Source organism: Cloeon dipterum, chromosome 1, assembly GCF_949628265.1.
Source record: "Cloeon dipterum chromosome 1, ieCloDipt1.1, whole genome shotgun sequence".
In the NCBI taxonomy this organism is placed as follows: Eukaryota; Metazoa; Arthropoda; class Insecta; order Ephemeroptera; family Baetidae; genus Cloeon; species Cloeon dipterum.
The window spans coordinates 6670441-6688067 of NC_088786.1; positions in this window are offsets into that span (position 1 = coordinate 6670441).

Genomic DNA, 17627 nt, shown 5'->3' on the forward strand with positions numbered 1-17627 from the left:
TTTACATGTTGGTTCGACACTTATTGTGCACCAGCAACTGTAAACTCCGGAAGAGATATTTTTCCCAGGAATCAGTCCGCCCTTGTCACAAGCCGCACTGCACGCTCTAATCGCTTCTTTCATAATTGCTCTATTACAAACTAAATTCCTACATTCTTCACTCTGTGTAGCACAAGGGTCATATGAAGAATTTTTGCATCCTGAAAAAAGGATTTTAAAAGTTACTGGTGATTGTTCAAAATATTTTTGATAGCATCTCTTTAGCGTCGTAATTGCGCATAGTTCACCTGTCAACAAATAAACTTCCGCGTGATGTTAAAATAGTGCGTGCGACATTCCATAATAAGCTATAAGAAATTTGGCGTTTGTTGAGTGGGACGCAATTTCTATACACTACCAAGAAAACAGGTTTAATTTTAGAGTAGTTACCAACTGGATATCCTAATTCTCCATCAATATGGCAATATGGCCAACTTTCGTTTTGAGCACTAGTAATAGTCAGCAGTGTTAGAAAAACGAGGAGTACTTTGGAAACAATAATGTTCGACATCATTACCATAGTCGTTTGCGCAAAGATAGACGTCAGTGTGAGCCGTGAGCCTTTAAATATAAACCAGGGCCATATTTACTAGAGGGGGAGAAATCTAAACTATCGAAAAAAATCATATTTTTATTGGGCAAAACTGACTTTGTTAAATACCGCATGAAACTGTCAAGATTGACAGGGGAGCGTATGCTGAAAACAGCAGGCAAACAACTCTTTATCAAGTTTGCTCAGCAATATAAGAAGACTACTTCAGAATTAAATTGGCATATGATATAGCGAATGCGATAAAATCAAGTGACTCTATGCAGTGCCTTTATCATCATATTCATCATCATCATCATCATCATGTCATTATAAAAGACAAAATAAACATTAAAACAAGTGCAAAAATAAGGTGAAAATTCTGGCTATATCTGGTTCAAATTTCTGCATTTACTTGATTTACGGTGCCTATTTTCGGGCTCTAAATAATAGTCCAATTTACAATTTGAAACTAACAACATATTTTTCCTACAGTAATTTTTTATCCCTCTATTAATCTTTGTCTTAGATTAATAGATGTTTCAAAATTTTGAACGATTAATCTATGTATTGCGGGTTGCAAAATCATTGGGAAATTCGCTGGTGTTATATTTTAATTCGTCACTGCAAAGGAGGTTGTTTTACGTTTTGTAATTTGTATAAAAAAGGGAAAATCTAACAGCCAGATGCTATACGTTCCTCTTTAGGTAACATTTTGCTGACATTTTTTTGCTCCTAAATCACATACCAAAATTTAGCTTTATTATTCTAACTTGTTCAAACTGGTCTCATGCATGGAATGTCTCAGAACATATAAATAAAGAACATTTAAATGGATTTTAACTTTAACAGTCTTATTGTAAATCAGTCTACTGACATGCATTGATAATACATTCTTCAGTGTCAAAGCAATGGGATGTTTATTAGAATTTCTGGGATCTTATACAGGATGGCCAAATAACAGAGTTTGCAAAAGGTGGCTAATTTAGTGAATTGAAATGCTCAAATAGCTCAACGGGCTGGATGGGAGGACTCGCCACCTGCTGGTTTACGCACCTTCTCAGCGGTTTTAAGAACAAATGTCTGGCGTTTCAATTAAAGCTTTAGCAAAGATATCCACATTGGGCACAAGCTCTTCTGCGATCAGTTGGTGGTGTTATTGGGACATTGGGACCCGTTGAGCTCATAGTAGAGCCCACAGCATGTGCTGAACAGAGGTTCTACACAAAAATACGCAATCTGCAGTGCATTGGTGCTGCGCGCGTTGCATACTTATGACACATGTAGGCGCTATTTCCACAAAATGCAGAAAAATGTTTTTCCATTAAATTTCTCGAATAAAACTAAGTCTAATGGGAAATATGTGTGCTGACGATCAGCAATGGGTTCGGAATAAAAATTCAGAATTTAACTCTCACAGAAATTATTTTTTTTTTTTTTCATACATTTTACAAGCTGTCACATTTTGCATTTCTTTTGCAATCATGATTAACGTGCATATTTACTAGGCTTTTAATTGACTAGAAAATATGTATTCAAGCTAAAATAATTATTGAATATTGAACGATAGCATAATAATAATATTGTAATTATGATGATAAATGTATTATTTTCTAACCTATTCCGTCAGCATCTCAGTTCTCTTATAGCTCCTCGGGAATTTTGGGTAGTGTGCCGTCATCCCAAATATTGGAGTCCCTAATTGTATATTTTGCTCATTAAATAAAATATTACAATTTGATCTTTCATACATTAAATTCTTCATGCTAATATGCTGAGCCTCTCCCACAACAGTCTTCTCCAGTTCTTCATTTTCACTTTCCGTCTTTGGCTGTGATAGGCAACCTAACGTGATTCAGTGATTATCAGGTTTCGTGACTCGAAATTGAACGGCATATTTAATACCTGAAACAACTGATTTGGACTGTTCAACATCCCGGTTTATTTGGTCCATGGTGTAGCTGCGTCTCTCAATTGGACCAAACCGCGTCTTGAAAAATAGGAATCGAGTAGAATTAACGCTTGAGAATGACGCAGAGGTAGTCAAGGTATTAGCATCTGGCTGTGAAGATGAAAAGGATTCTCCCAATGCCCAAGGAGACGTTTGAACTGACGTTTCAGTTGAGTCACGGCCTTTCCTTTTCCACTGAAACAAAATTATCAGTGTTAAAAGTATTAAGATTAAAATACAACTGAAAGTTGTGTAGCCGTGACATACATTGAACTTGCGGAGGCATTTAAACGTTTCCTTATTTTCCTCTATCATTGCTTTGCACTTTGTTTTAAAACTGGTTCTAACTTGCGTGTTGAAGATAACCCTTGATAAAAATAGTAAGACGCCCTAAATGCATTAAAATATTATTATATTTAAATAAAATAAAGTTATTTACACATACCTGGAGACCATTCAAAGCGACAAATGCGTATGCAAAATTATGGTCTAGTTCTATGTAGAAAAATCCGAAAATCCAAGTTACGCCAAGCAAAGAAGATAGCGAAAACCAGCCCTTTAGCCAAATTCTATGATTTCAATTATTATTAATTATGAAATCCTTCAAAATGGAATATTTTACATTACACGCTTCTTATAACGTTTCACCTTTTTATTACTGACAGTGACTACTACCTTCATGGCTAGCGCAAGAGTCACCAAGTTAATCTGCATCGATCGTAAAAAGAAAGATAAAGAATAAGTGATTTTTAAAATTTATATTTATATGTTAGACTAATTGTTACCAAAGTAAGAACCACAATGGGCCCAAAAAACGCCCAAATATAATATGGTGATGATAACCAACACCTGAAAAATACAATAATTATTCTAAATACATTATTATAATCTAATTATTATTATCATACAGTTCTCCATTCGCATAGCCATTATCACTGAAAATAGCAGCGATGATACACGTTACTACAACGATGACGAGTGGAATGCCGTATGCTAAACAGATGTAGATTGTCGAGAAATCTCGGCCCGAAACAAAGACACAAACTAGCATGCGGTACAAATGGTGCCCTTCGATGGCCATCCACACGAAGGAGGCTATGAACACATAATGAAGACAAATCGCGGCTTCTTCACAGTGCCTCTGAAACGATATTTCGCTCATTATAATTATGAGGTTTTTTTTAGCGAAAATGAATGGATAAGTTTTTTAATGTTAAAGGCAAATGTGAAAAGGAAAGAAGGTCGTTATTACATTTGACAGCTGCAAAAAAGATCCGTCAAGAACAGTCAACGCCAACAGGTGTCCAACTAATAAGCAACCACACATGTGCTTCCCAATCAAATTCCGTTCTTCGTGCGATTCACTAAAAAAGTAATCGAATTAAATTGAAGCTGCTTTATCATTGAATACTGTACTCAAAGTAATAAAGAGATATCAGCGTCAAAATCAAACAAATCACGCTCAACGAACTGAAGACGATGCTCATTAATTCGTACATGAAATCCTTAGGCTGAAACAACATTACTATAATTTATTCTAACAGTATCTCTGGTAAAGCCTTACAGTATGTGTGTGATCCTTTGTAAACACAGCAAATGATGACAGATGATTGCACTCACACGTAGTGAACCAATGACTTCTGCTCACAATCCTGCATCCTTCAGTGTCCCATTCACTAAAACACCTTTTGGATATCCGACATATTTCATGCTAAACAGATATCTCACCTGGATGAATCGTTCCAATAAGCGCATTGCTCTGTCCCTTCAATGGCAGTTGGTTTTTCTCCTGGGTACAGTTCGTGCCAAATGGTTTCGTACGAAGGACCCTTAACCTTTCGAGAGTGTTTCAAAGAAACGAGCACAGCACTCGCAGAGTCAAAATATTTAATTACTTCTCCTCCAGGACCATACAGCTTCAAGCTAATAATTCCTGAATTTATCCTTTTCGTGCCATCAAATTTACTGGAATAATATTTAATACTATACGAATTATAGAAAATATTTGCAACTAATTTGAATAATGGACCTGATGGTTCTTGTAGCGAACAACTTTTCTGCAACGGCCATAGGAATCATTTGCCCAACTGCCTCCAACTCGATAGCACTATCTCTTGTAAACTTACTTGGCAGCATTTGTACTACGATCGATGAGTCTAATGAAGGGTTGCCTAACATTGGAAATCGATACTTATTCCGGGAATTCCCAGCTGTGAAAATTGGATTTAAAATATTAAGATTATTTGTTAAATTTATCTTACCAAGGTTAAGCTCAAGGTATTGTGCTTCCATTAGTAGATGTTTTTTAATGTGAGTCGTGTTAAATGCTGTGCCTATCGATTTTGATGAGTTGGTAACAGACAAACCAAAACTATCCACCAAGCCATTTAATTTACATCCCATTGAAATTCTTTCGCTCTATTATTATTCCTTGAATTTTTTTTTTATAAATAATTATGTTGTAGAAAATACCTCATTCAACTGTTGCCAAGGTTTTTCTAGGGCAAGGAACCTAGCAATGACACCCATTGCCATATCTGAAAAGTAGTTGATCTGAAACAGTCTTGTCCCCATTGGGTCTTCATGTCCTTCTTCCATATTTGATTCTAAAAACATATCCAGCGATATCTATGGCATAATTTTAAGAAGATTATATTAAGAATCCAACGCAATTTAAATTCTTACAGTAGTAATATTTAAGGAAATTTTAATTTCATGCCCGAATAATGACGAGTCCGTGATGTGCCGATCTAATTCTATCATTAAAGTGAACGGATTCAGTTTTCCCTCTTCAATCTAGAAAAATGTAATCACGCATCATTAGAGTTACTGGAAGAGCTCCTCTGCGGCCCTCTGTTATCCACTTGGTGGTTTCATATTGGGACCCGTTGAGCTAATAACCCACGGCGGGTAGCGCCGAGCAGAGGTAAGAAATAGCTCCTTTTCCATTGCGAAGTTTTCGAAACAGCACAGCATGCGTTTGTCGTGGAGTGTTGTTAATAAAAGAAATAGACAAATTATATAGAAAATTACCAAATTTAGAGTATTGTTCATCCATGAACTATAGCAATTTGAGTAGTCAGGCCATTCCGTTAAGAATTTTCGATTATCTCCACATTGCCAATAGACCCGGCCTTTCGCTTTCAAAGGGCATTTTTTCTTGCAGTTTTCTCCCTTGACACAGCGCCACACATTTCCATATTGGTCAATTTCATTGCATTCTTGGCTCTCATCTAAAAAAATATACCTAATTATCCATTCAAGGAAAGATATTATATTTTCTCTTTTCAAAATTACATCATTTACCGTTTAAATTATAACATTTAATCACTTACCTGCACTAATTTCGCATGCAACCGCTGCAAACCCAATATTGATGTAAATTAATTCAGAAGATCCCAAAAAACAATAGGGTTTTAGGCCTGTTTAAAATATTTCAGTTATTAGTCAAAATTAAAATTTATTTTTTATACTCACTCCCAAATAAAAAGAAAAGTGATAGATTATTTTCGTAGGTCATCGTTTTATCTATGGTCTCACATATCTCATTTGGAAAGTCAAAATCCCAGCCATTCCATTTAATACCTTCTTCACCTTTGAAAGTCGCTCCTGATGTAATTATAGGCCTCAAAAAGCGGGATGCAATTGCTGAAATGATTTATATTTATTTCATAGCCACCCAACATCAGTTTGAAATTCTTCAATTCAGGAAAAATAGGAGTGGCAGATTTAATCGAGGTTAAGTTTTGGCTTACGAGAGGATATAAACAGCTGGTGGAAGTCATCGAGCTCCTGGCGTGTTTTGAAAGCAATAGGTTTTGCTTTATTACACGACTTTTGAGGGTCCATGTCTAAGGTAAAATAATTAATTAATTAATTTCTTCACTACATCATTACAACTGACCTGTTTGCATATTTAGGCTGTAGCATTTTTCTCCAAGCTTGCACATATCAAAGGGACAATTGTCAATATTACACTTAAAATAGACGGCAGGATCGCAATTTGTTTTTAGGTCACAAAAAACAGGTTGAAGTGTTTCACCACTAATTTCTAATGAATATCCCCATAAATCTTGATCATTGTCACATCCACCCGTCAAACTAGTCTGTAATTTCAATTATTAGTTTTTAAACTTAGTAACACACTTCAAAATTGTTCCTCATTATTGCAATTTTATTAATTGCAGTCACAACTGTAATCACCATATAATTTTACATCTCTTACTTGAATTATTTGGAGGCACCAGCAAGTAGTATTTTCGTCTAAACCAATTAAAGCTAAGCCCTGCTGATTCTCGGTACATTTCAAATAACAAGTTTCTATTAGAGAGTTGATGCCAGCCATATTACAAATCAAATCCAAACATTCGTCACTCTGGCTAATGCATCTATCATGCGGATGTGCTCTACACCCTACAAAAAAGAAAGAAAGACAGGGATTTTTATTTTCAACTTGGGATTCAAGCGGAATGCATTAGTACCGTGTGCTACAGAAGTAATAAGATGTGTGTAATCTGAAAAGGTGTGCTGATTTGGATTTGATTTTCTGACGTGAAAGTAGCCATCGTAAAATCTATTTCTGATTTATCTATGACACACTCCTTAATAATGATTTAAAGAGTGTTTTTTCTCACAGGCTGAATTTAAATTAACTTCTGAAAAATTTAAAAAGTCATTTATTTGGATTTAAATAGCTTCCAATCGTTTCTTTGGATCAATTTAAAACGGTATAATTATTTAGTATTCCCCAAAAGTGCATGACTGTTCCGATTTTCCACTAAATATTTCTTGTTAATTTACATTTTCGAAATAAATAATTTATCCCAGGTCATTCTGCGTGTCACATCATTATTTTTGTAAGGTGTATCTAAAAATGCAACAATCATGCACTTCAGGGGGCCAGTAACGAATATTACCTATTGGATATACGTAGTTGTATTGAGCGGTATCACAGTTTGGCCCTTCGTTGATTTTAGGAGGTGCATTAAATCTTCCTTGGACAATATGAGAGGTAAGTAGTATCGCGAAAAAGGTTAATTTGTTCATCCACATTTTAATCTCGCAATTGACTGACGGCTCATATATAGCATCGTTTATTTTTATACAAAAATACGATACTAAGTGTCTAACTCTACTGCGTGAGAAGATCGCATACCGGTTCGTAAAATGCAGTTTCTCCTGCGAATCGGGGATTTTATATACCGATAGTATTTTTCCATCGTGCCCCTATAGCGTACCGTAAAGTTTCAAGTAGGTATGCAAGCAACCCCAATTTGCCTCTTTATTATGAAAATTTACTGGCTTAAAAAACGGTGGCACCACCAAGTGCTCATTTCACCCTATCAGTAAACGTGAAGCACAGCCAAAAAATGAGTGGCTTTGAATATGCAACTATACACTTGATGTGTCAGATTCTGGCTCTAGTTATCTTCTTCGTTCACTGTCAAGGCTACATAATGCTTTATAAATATACAGCAGCTGTCACTTTTGCGGTAACTGCATTAATAAAGGCGAAAGCTGCACATTACTATAGCAGTAAATGAGTTGAAATTACATGCAAATGCATACAATAAAGAATATTTTGCATTGAGAACTTATCTGAATATTAATTGAATATTTTGATTTTTAAAATATTATCTCTACAATGTCCAACAATGAAATTATAACAGAACAGTTAAATTTCAGATGTTGCAAAACTTGTCGAAAAATTAAATTTCTTTTGTCAATGATTAGTTCACTTGATTTCTATCCCTCACGTCTAGACATCTGAGCCAGCCGCACCGCGCCGAGCCAGCCGATTTTAGCTTTAAATTTCTGTAGTTTTTTAAATCAGAAAGTTAAAAAGATAAGCTTATTTTTATTGAAATCGGTGGTAGCAGAGTTAAAGTAAAAATCTTCTCGTCAGGGACAAAAATTAAGTTGAAAGAGTAAATAACCAATGAATAATGGCTTTCCTAAGTTCAATTTTTGACAATTTTTATGAGAATTTGTACCACTATCTGCCCATAATCCAAAGAAAACAATGTCATTAATAACAGTTTGAAATTTTTGTTAAGCCTTAAATCATTTCATATTTTTTTTCTTAATGTACCATATTAACTAAAATGGCATATTTACTGCAAAAAACACTTGAATTTCATTAAAAAATAAATTAAGTGCCTTTTCAAGCAGTCGAGCCGCCAGCTGAGCCGACTAAATTTTGCCAGCCACCGCTGATGTCTGTTTTGACGGCTCGGAGCTCCGCGAATCTCTCTTTGCTCCTCTATTTATGCTTTCTCTCTTTTTCCGACGGACGCCACCATGCCAATACTTATTCCATCTCACACCATTACGCTAGCTTTTTCACAACATAATTGTTTCCAAAACCATTTAAGTGTGCCGGCCACTAAGCGTTTTTTTGTTGATCGCCTCTTCGCTCGGGTGCTGATTCAGTCTGCAGCTCGGGTGGCCCCGAGTGCTCGCCGCCACAACACCGCCATGGCGCGCACGCCGCACAATCATTTAAACATAATCTTAATTTTCGTCACAAATTTTAAGAAAACATTAAGTTTTAACTGGAGGCAACGAGCCCCATAGTGGGTAAGCAAAACGCGATAACTCAAATGTGATCACGCATGAATTAACCAGTCGTGCTCTTTTTGGCCGTAGCTTGTAGTGGCCTATTCCAGAAAATATATTTTTTTTTCATTATTTAGCAACTAAACAGTTACACAAAACGATGGACGAATTTCTGAATTTTATAAAAATCTCAAACTTAATATTTTATTGTTTTTTATATGTATGTACCCGGTCTATATATAATTTGAAACCTTTTGACTTTTGCAGATAAAAATTAGATATATTAGAAATATAGTTACATTAACATCTATAAAAAAATTAGAGTTAAAATTATGTAATCAGACTATTTTAATCAAAAAGCAAATTGAGTTAAACTTTGTCCTAGATGATACATTATTTTAAGCAGAAAAGAATACTTTTATATTAAACTGAAGGTTAAGTAAGAATAAGTCAGATTTATGCATTTATTTATTGTATTCCTTTATTTTCTACAATAAGACAAGAAAATCAGAAAAATGCTCATTTTATATATATAGTAAAATAAAAGGTTATTTGGAATATTTAATCGTAAAAAACGTGATCTTAAATCGACGATACAGTAATTGTTTACTGGGCTCCAATGCGTGTAGCACGTTTTGTTCAGCATAACAAATCCATCATCATTATAGTTCCTCAGTAATTTTTGGTAGTGTGCTGTCATCGCCAACATTGGATTCCCTAATTGTATATTATACTCATTAAATAAAATTAATATATTTTGTAGAATTTGATCTTTCGTACATTATATTCGTCGTACTAATATGCTGAACATTCTGTCTCTGTAAAAGAGCCTTCTCCACTTCTTCATTTTCACTTTTCCTTTTTGGCTGTGATTGGAAACCTAACATAATTCATTATTCTTATCGGGTTTCGTGATTCTCAATTTAACGGCATGTTCAATACCTGCAATAACTGATTTGGACTTTTCAATATCACGGATTGTTTGATCAATGGTGTAACTACGTCTCTCAATTGGACCAAACCGCCTTTTGAAAAATAAGGATTGAGTAGAAGAAGCAACGCTTGAGAATGATGCAGAGGTAGTGGTGGTAGATTCTGGCTGTGAAGATGAAAAGGAATCTCCCAGTGCCCAAGGAGACGATTGAACAGACGTTTTTGGCTCACGGCCTTTCCTTTTACACTGCAACATAATTATCCGTGTTAAAAGCTATAATAAAGGATTCAAATAAAACTGAAAGTTCGGTGTAGCTGTGACATACATTGAATTTGCAGAGCCATTTCAGTTTTTCCTTATTTTCCTCTATCATTGCTTTACACTTTTTTTTAAAACTGGTTCTAACTTGTGTATTGAAGACGACCCTTGATAAAAACAGTAAAATTCCCTAAATGGATTGAATAAAAAAATTAAAATTTTTGTTATTTAAAAAAAATATTTATACAAACCTGGAGACCATTCAAAGTGACAAATGCATATGCAAAATTATGGTCTAATTCAATGTAGAAAAATCCAAAAATCCAAGTTACGCCAAGCAAAGAAGATAACGAAAACCAGCCCCTTAGCCAAATTCTACGATCACATGTATAATTAATATTGAAATCTGTTAAAATTGAAACTTTTACATGACACGCTTCCGATAACTCTTCACGTTTTTATTGCTGGCAATGACTACTACCCTCATGGCTAGTACGAGAGTCACTATGTTTATCTTCATCGATCATAAAAAGAAAGATAATATTAAAATTGATATTTTATATGTTTGACTAAAATTGTTACCAAAGTAAGAACCAAAATTGGCCCAAAAAACGCCCAAATATAATTTGGAGACGACAACCAACACCTGAAAAATATATTAATTTCTTCAAATGTTACAATTTCAACAATATTATCATACAGTTCATCATCCCCATAGCCATTATCACTGAAATTGGCGGTAATGATACACGTTACTACAACGATGACGAGTGGAATTCCGTATGCTAGGCAGATGTAGATTGTCGAGAAATCACGACCCGAGTCAAAGACACTAATTAGCATGCGATACAAATGGTGTCCTTCGATGACCATCCACATGAAGGCGGCTATGAACACATAATGGAGACAAATCGCGGCTTCTTCACAGTGCCTCTGAAACGATATTTCGCTCATTAAGAATTTTTTGCTCTGCAAGATTTGAATTGAATATTTTTTAATTGTGTAAGTCACATATGGTTAGGAAGGAAGCTCATAATTTTTTTACTGGTGCCAGCTGCAAAAAAGATCCGTCAAGAACAGTCAACGCCAACAGGTGTCCAACCAATAAACAGCCACACATGTGCCTCCCGATCATATTCCGTTCTTCCTGCGATTCACTAAAAAAGTAATCGAATTAAATTGAAGATACTTTATCATTGAATACTTTACTCCAAGAAGTATAGAGATATCAGCGTCAAAATCAAACAAATCACGCTCAACGAACTGAAGATGATGCTCATTAATTCGTACATGAAGTCCTTAGGCTGAAACACCATTACTTAAATTTATTCTAACAGTATCTCTGGTAAAGCCTTACAGTATGTGTGTGATCCTTTGTAAACACAGCAAATGATGACAGATGATTGCACTCACACGTAGTAAACCAATGACTTCTGCCCACAATCCTGCATCCTTCAGTGTCCCATTCACTAAAACACCTTTTGGATATCCGACATATTTCATGCTAAACAGATATCTCACCTGGATGAATCGTTCCAATAAGCGCATTGCTCTGTTCCTTCAATGGCAGTTGGTTTTTCTCCTGGGTACAGTTCGTGCCAAATGGTTTCGTACGAAGGACCCTTAACCTTTCGAGAGTGTTTCAAAGAAACGAGCACAGCACTCGCAGAGTCAAAATATTTAATTACTTCTCCTCCAGGACCAAGCAGTTTCAAGCTAATAATTCCCGAATTTATCCTTTTCGTGCCATCAAATTTACTGAAATAATATTTCATATATTCGAATTATAGAAAATATATGTATTTAATTTGAATAATAGACCTGATGTTTCTTGTAATGAACAACTTTTCTGCAACAGCCATAGGAATTATTTGCCCAACTGCCTCCAACTCGATAGCACTAGTGTTCGGAAATATATTTGGCAGATTTTGTATCACGATTGATGAGCTTTGTGAAGGGATTCCTTGCATAGGGAATCGATACACATTCTGGGAATTTTCTGCTATAATATTTGATCAGTGAATCATTAATATATCTGGTTTTATTTAACTTGCCATGATCGAGCTGCAGATAATGGGCCTCCATCAAAAGGTGTCTTTTTATGTGGGATGTGTTAAATTCGCTGCCTATGTATTTTGATACGTTCGTAACAGACAAACCATATATCTGCACCATTTCATTCAATTTAAATCCCAGTGAAATTCTTTCTCTCTAATATTTGTACTAAAAATGTAAGACAGTTTATAATTTGTATTATAAATTACCTCATTCAACTGTTGCCAAGGTATCTGCAGGGAAAGAAATTTACCGATGACCCCCATTGCCAGATCCGTAAAATAATTGATCTGGAATTGTCTTGTCTCCAGTGGCTCTTCATCTCCTTTTTCCAAATTTGATTGCAAGAACATTTCCAATGATAACTTTGGGAAATTTTCAAATTAGATATAATATTAGCAATAACCAACTTATTTTGAATTCTTACGTTAGCAAAACCCAAGGAAATTGGAATTTCATGGCCGAACAATGATGAGTCTGTGACATGCCGATCCAATTCCATCATTAAAGTGAGCGAATTGATTTTCTCACCTCTTATCTACAAAAAATATTACAATCACACACGCATCGAGCGTTAACGTTCGATTGCTCAGCAATAAATACCATCTTGATCGTGTAATCTACTGTAGTATGAAAATTTGTTAAAAAAATTGTCATGGCAAAAACGCAAAATCATGCTTAAAATATAATTTTATTAGGAAAACAGAAAAAAATAGAAAAATTAACAAAATTGATTGTAGTCATTCTTTTCGGGACACATCGTTAAGAAATTAAATTTAAAATTCCCTCTCCTACGATAATTTAATTAATGCAAGAGAACCTTTCTGCAGTAATATGAAAAATAAACAGCACGCTGGACACGGAGGAAGCTGCATTTACTTTTTTTGCTCTTTTTATCCCTGTCCGAGGACCGGGAAGGGCGCGCACTGCACTATAGCACGAATGCTGAAACCCAGGTCCCAATAACACTGCGAACGAATAACATGGGCGCACCAGGCCGCACAGAGACCCAGCCCACTGAAGGGCTACTTGCCCTTAGTTCTAACAAATCTCAAAGAAAATACCAAAATAAAATACCAAGAGCAGAGTGTTTTCGATCCATGAACTTGTGCAATTGGAGAAGTCTGGCCACTCCGTTACGAATGTTTGATTTTCTCCACACTGCCAGTAGACCAAGCCTTCCGCATTTAACGGACACTTTTTGACGCACGTTTTTTCATAATAACAATGCCAATAAAATCCATAATGATCAACTTTCATGCATTCTTGGCTCTGACCTAGAAATTCATTATATATTATATTAATCTTCTGGAGGACATGATATATTGTTTGATTTGTTGCAGTAAAAAGTATACTATTTACGCTTCACAGAATTTGATTTAATCACTTACCAGCACTGATTTGGCATCCGATTACTTTAGTCTTATACATATAGTAGATATATTGAGGCCTGTCATTGTAACACCGAGGTTCTATGGCTGTTTCACATATATATTTTTTTAATTTTATTCCACATTAAGATAATGGGTATAATTACTCACTCCAATAAAATTCCATCGTGATTGTTCCATCTTGTTCGTGGATATTTGTTCTGTTTATGGTCTCACATATATCATCTGGAAAGTCGATATCCCAGCCTTTCCATACAGCACCTTTCTCATCTTTTAAAGTCATCCCGGCTGTAATTACAGGCCTTCTTAAGCCGGCTACAAGTGCTGAAATTTTTGTGAGTACAATTTTTAAATTCACTCATTAATTTGAAATCCATTTTCCTCACTATTAATAATATTTTTAACACATTCGGACATTGGAAACAAGACAGATTTCATAGAAATTACTTTTGAGGCTTACGTGAGTTTTTAAAGAGGTGATAAAATTCATTAAGTTCCCTGCGTGTTTTGAAAGCAACAGGTTTTTCCGATATCACATGACTCTTGAGGGTCTGCGTCTGAAAAAAATACTTTTATATTTATTTCCATCCCTTAAAATTATTATTCACCTGTCAGCATATTTAGGCTGTAGCAATTTTCTCCAGATTTACACATGCTATGGGGACATTCATCCCTAGTACATTTAAAATATTTGCTAGGATCGCAGTCTTTTCCTAGTTCACAAAACACAATCAGGAAACTTAAACCACTGATATCTACTGTATATCCCCATAATTCCGGATAATTTTCAACTTGATTCGTCCAACCGGCAGCCTGTAAATTTGAACATAAATTGAATTAATATCGCGGAATTTTTCAGATTTGCACTGCTTGGATGTAATTGAAAGATTGTTGTCACTGTGAACTCCCTATAATTTATAGGTTAAAATTACCTGTACTATGTCCAGGCACCAGCAATCGTATGATCCCGATGAAAGATAGCCAACATTTAATGAATGGTTCAAGCATTCCTTATGACAAGTCTTTAATGGTTCATCCATAATATTGCTATCACAGATCACCTCCAAGCATTCATCGCTCTGGCTGATAACTCTTTCTCGTATATTCGTTTTACACCCTGAAAATAGAAATATTATTACATTATTAATTATTATATTTTCTAACTGTATAATTCTAGCAAGCTATAGCTACTAGACTGTAAAAAACAAGCCCCGACTTGAAAAAGATAAATGAATTTTAAAAATTATGAAAATAAAATCTTCAACCCTTTAACCTCCTCTTGATCATAAATCATTTTTTGTAATTATAAATTTATAAGCTACCAACATTTCCAAAGCAGAAAATTGTGTGTGGGGGATTAAATTAAATCACTATTTAAATGATATGGCTCGCATTGTTATAGTATTTCTATAGGAGTATTATTGATCAATTGACACTGGCTGCCCAGGTGCCAATAATTATGCAATTCAATGGGGGGGGGGGGGGGGAAGAGAGTGCATACCTATAGGATATACGTTGCCATAGGTGCCGCAGATTGGTCCAATGCTGTTTTTAGCAGAAACATTAAATCTTCCTTGAACAAAGCGCGAGCAGGTTAGAAGCACTGCAAAGAAGGCCAGTCTGCCTATCCACGCGTCCATCTCTCAATTTGCTGTTGGCTATATAATAGCATGGGTTTTATTTATATCAGGAGTATTAAAATGCTCTGATTGAGACCATAAACCGGTTCAAATGCAGTTTCTCTTTCAAAGACGAAACATTTTCTACCGGTCAAAATTCGCCGAACCTGCTCCTATTTTTACCGAAATGTTTCAAGTGCTTATGCAAACTGATCTTCATAAAAAGGCTTTTAAAATGAGTTTATTGGGTTAAAGTGGCTTAAAAATAGTGACATCACCAAGTGCTTCATGTGCCATATCATTAAACGTGTGTGGCACGTGGCACTGCACAATAATGAACAACAATGGCCTTGATAAGTCAGATCTGGCTCAATTTATCAGCTAATATTTATTATATTTAATTCCAACGACATCAGTTGACACTTTGTCTATCTGTGGATAAAAAAAGACAAAATTTGCACTTAAAATTCGCCAATAATTCAAAATTATAAATGATTCATTTACCTTTAACTGCTTAAAAATTAGCAGATAAAATTTTTGTCGAAAGTTTGAAGCATCCCTTACGTTTCAATTCAACCCTATTTTTGAAATATCTTCATTTTAATCTTTTTAAATTAAATTTAGTGAGCAAAAATAATATTTTTGCCAGAAACAATGAATATCTTAATGGGTTTCCGTGGAGCATAGACTGCAATTACTTATAAAAGATGAAAACTCTCAACATAAACAGAGTGTTTTTAAGAAGTATGATGTGCCTGTTGAGATTAGGTAGCATAAAAAACCTCTAAAATAATATGAAAGGCCTAATTTGTTAAAACCAATATTTTTTCCTCTCCTCTAGGGATGTGGGATGACTCTACCATATACTCATATCAAAGACCAAAACACATCATTTAAAAATAAAAAGGTAGACAAATACACAATCATAAAAAATTGAGATAGAGATTGAAGCAGATTTTGTTAGCAATCTTTATGGCAGCACACACTTCAGTGGCTTCTCTTGATTTTTAAGACATCAATTTTTTAAGGGATAGCAGCGTGTTTAAAGAAATTGTAAAAAGATGTCATGGCTAAATTATTTTTTAAAAATTAATTTAATTATGTTAAGGGTTAGAAAATTTACCACTAATCACTTGAAATTTGCTGCCGAGTAGTTTGGAAATAATAAAAATATTCTTATACTTATATAAATGTACAGCAGAACCATAGATAATATATATGTATTTTAGAATCTCTTCTTCCTATCACTGAAGAAAGAAGCGTGCCAATTTTAATTTTGCTTTTAAACCATTCCAGTTGGGTTGCCAAATATATGCTCTAATCACGAGTATATAAGTTATGCAAATAAGTATTCCCACCGGCTGATGCCAAACTCGTCTCGTACACATAAATTTATTTATACAAAACGTTCGTGCACGTGCTCGATGTCTATTCGCACGCTGAGCGACGCTCTCTGCCAGATTAGGCAAATGTTTTGGCATATCGAGAATCGAGAGCATACGCAGTGAGACAGTGAGAGAGACGAAAGAGATGAACTAAATTTCCGTTCTCTTGAAATAAATCATGAGGAACCACTAATATCTACCGTATATCCCCAGAGTTCCGGATAATTCTCAAATTGATTCGTCCAACCGGCAGTCTGTTAATATTAACATTAATTTAATATACAGTAACGTGGAATATTTCGGATTTGTACTACTTGCTTGTAATTGAAAGATTGTTGCCACTGAGAGCTCCCTAATTTGTAGCATAAAATACCTGAACTATGTCCAGGCACCAGCAATCGTAGTATCCCGATGAAAGATAGCCAACATTTAATGAATGGTTCAAGCATACCTTATGACAAGTCTTTAATGGTTCATCCATAATATTACTATCACATATCACCTCCAAGCATTCATTGCTCTGGCTGATAACTCTTTCTCGTATATTCGTTTTACACCCTGAAAATTAAAATATCACGTTTTCAATTATTATAATTTTTAATCCGAATTCAATTTTAGCAAGCTTAAGCTCCTTGATTGTTAAAGTGAGACCCAATTTGAAAAGGAAAATATTTACTGTATTTATGAAAATTAAAATCTTTAAACCTTTAACCCCTCCCCCCTGGACTTTTAAATAGTGATAGTGCGTATATACCTATTTGATATACGTTGCCATAGGTGCCGCAGATTGGTCCATTGATGTTTTTAGTAGAAATATTAAATCTGCCTTGAACAAAGCGCGAGCAGGTTAGAAGCACTGCAAAGAAGGCCAGTCTGCCTATCCACGCGTCCATCTCTCAATTTGCTGT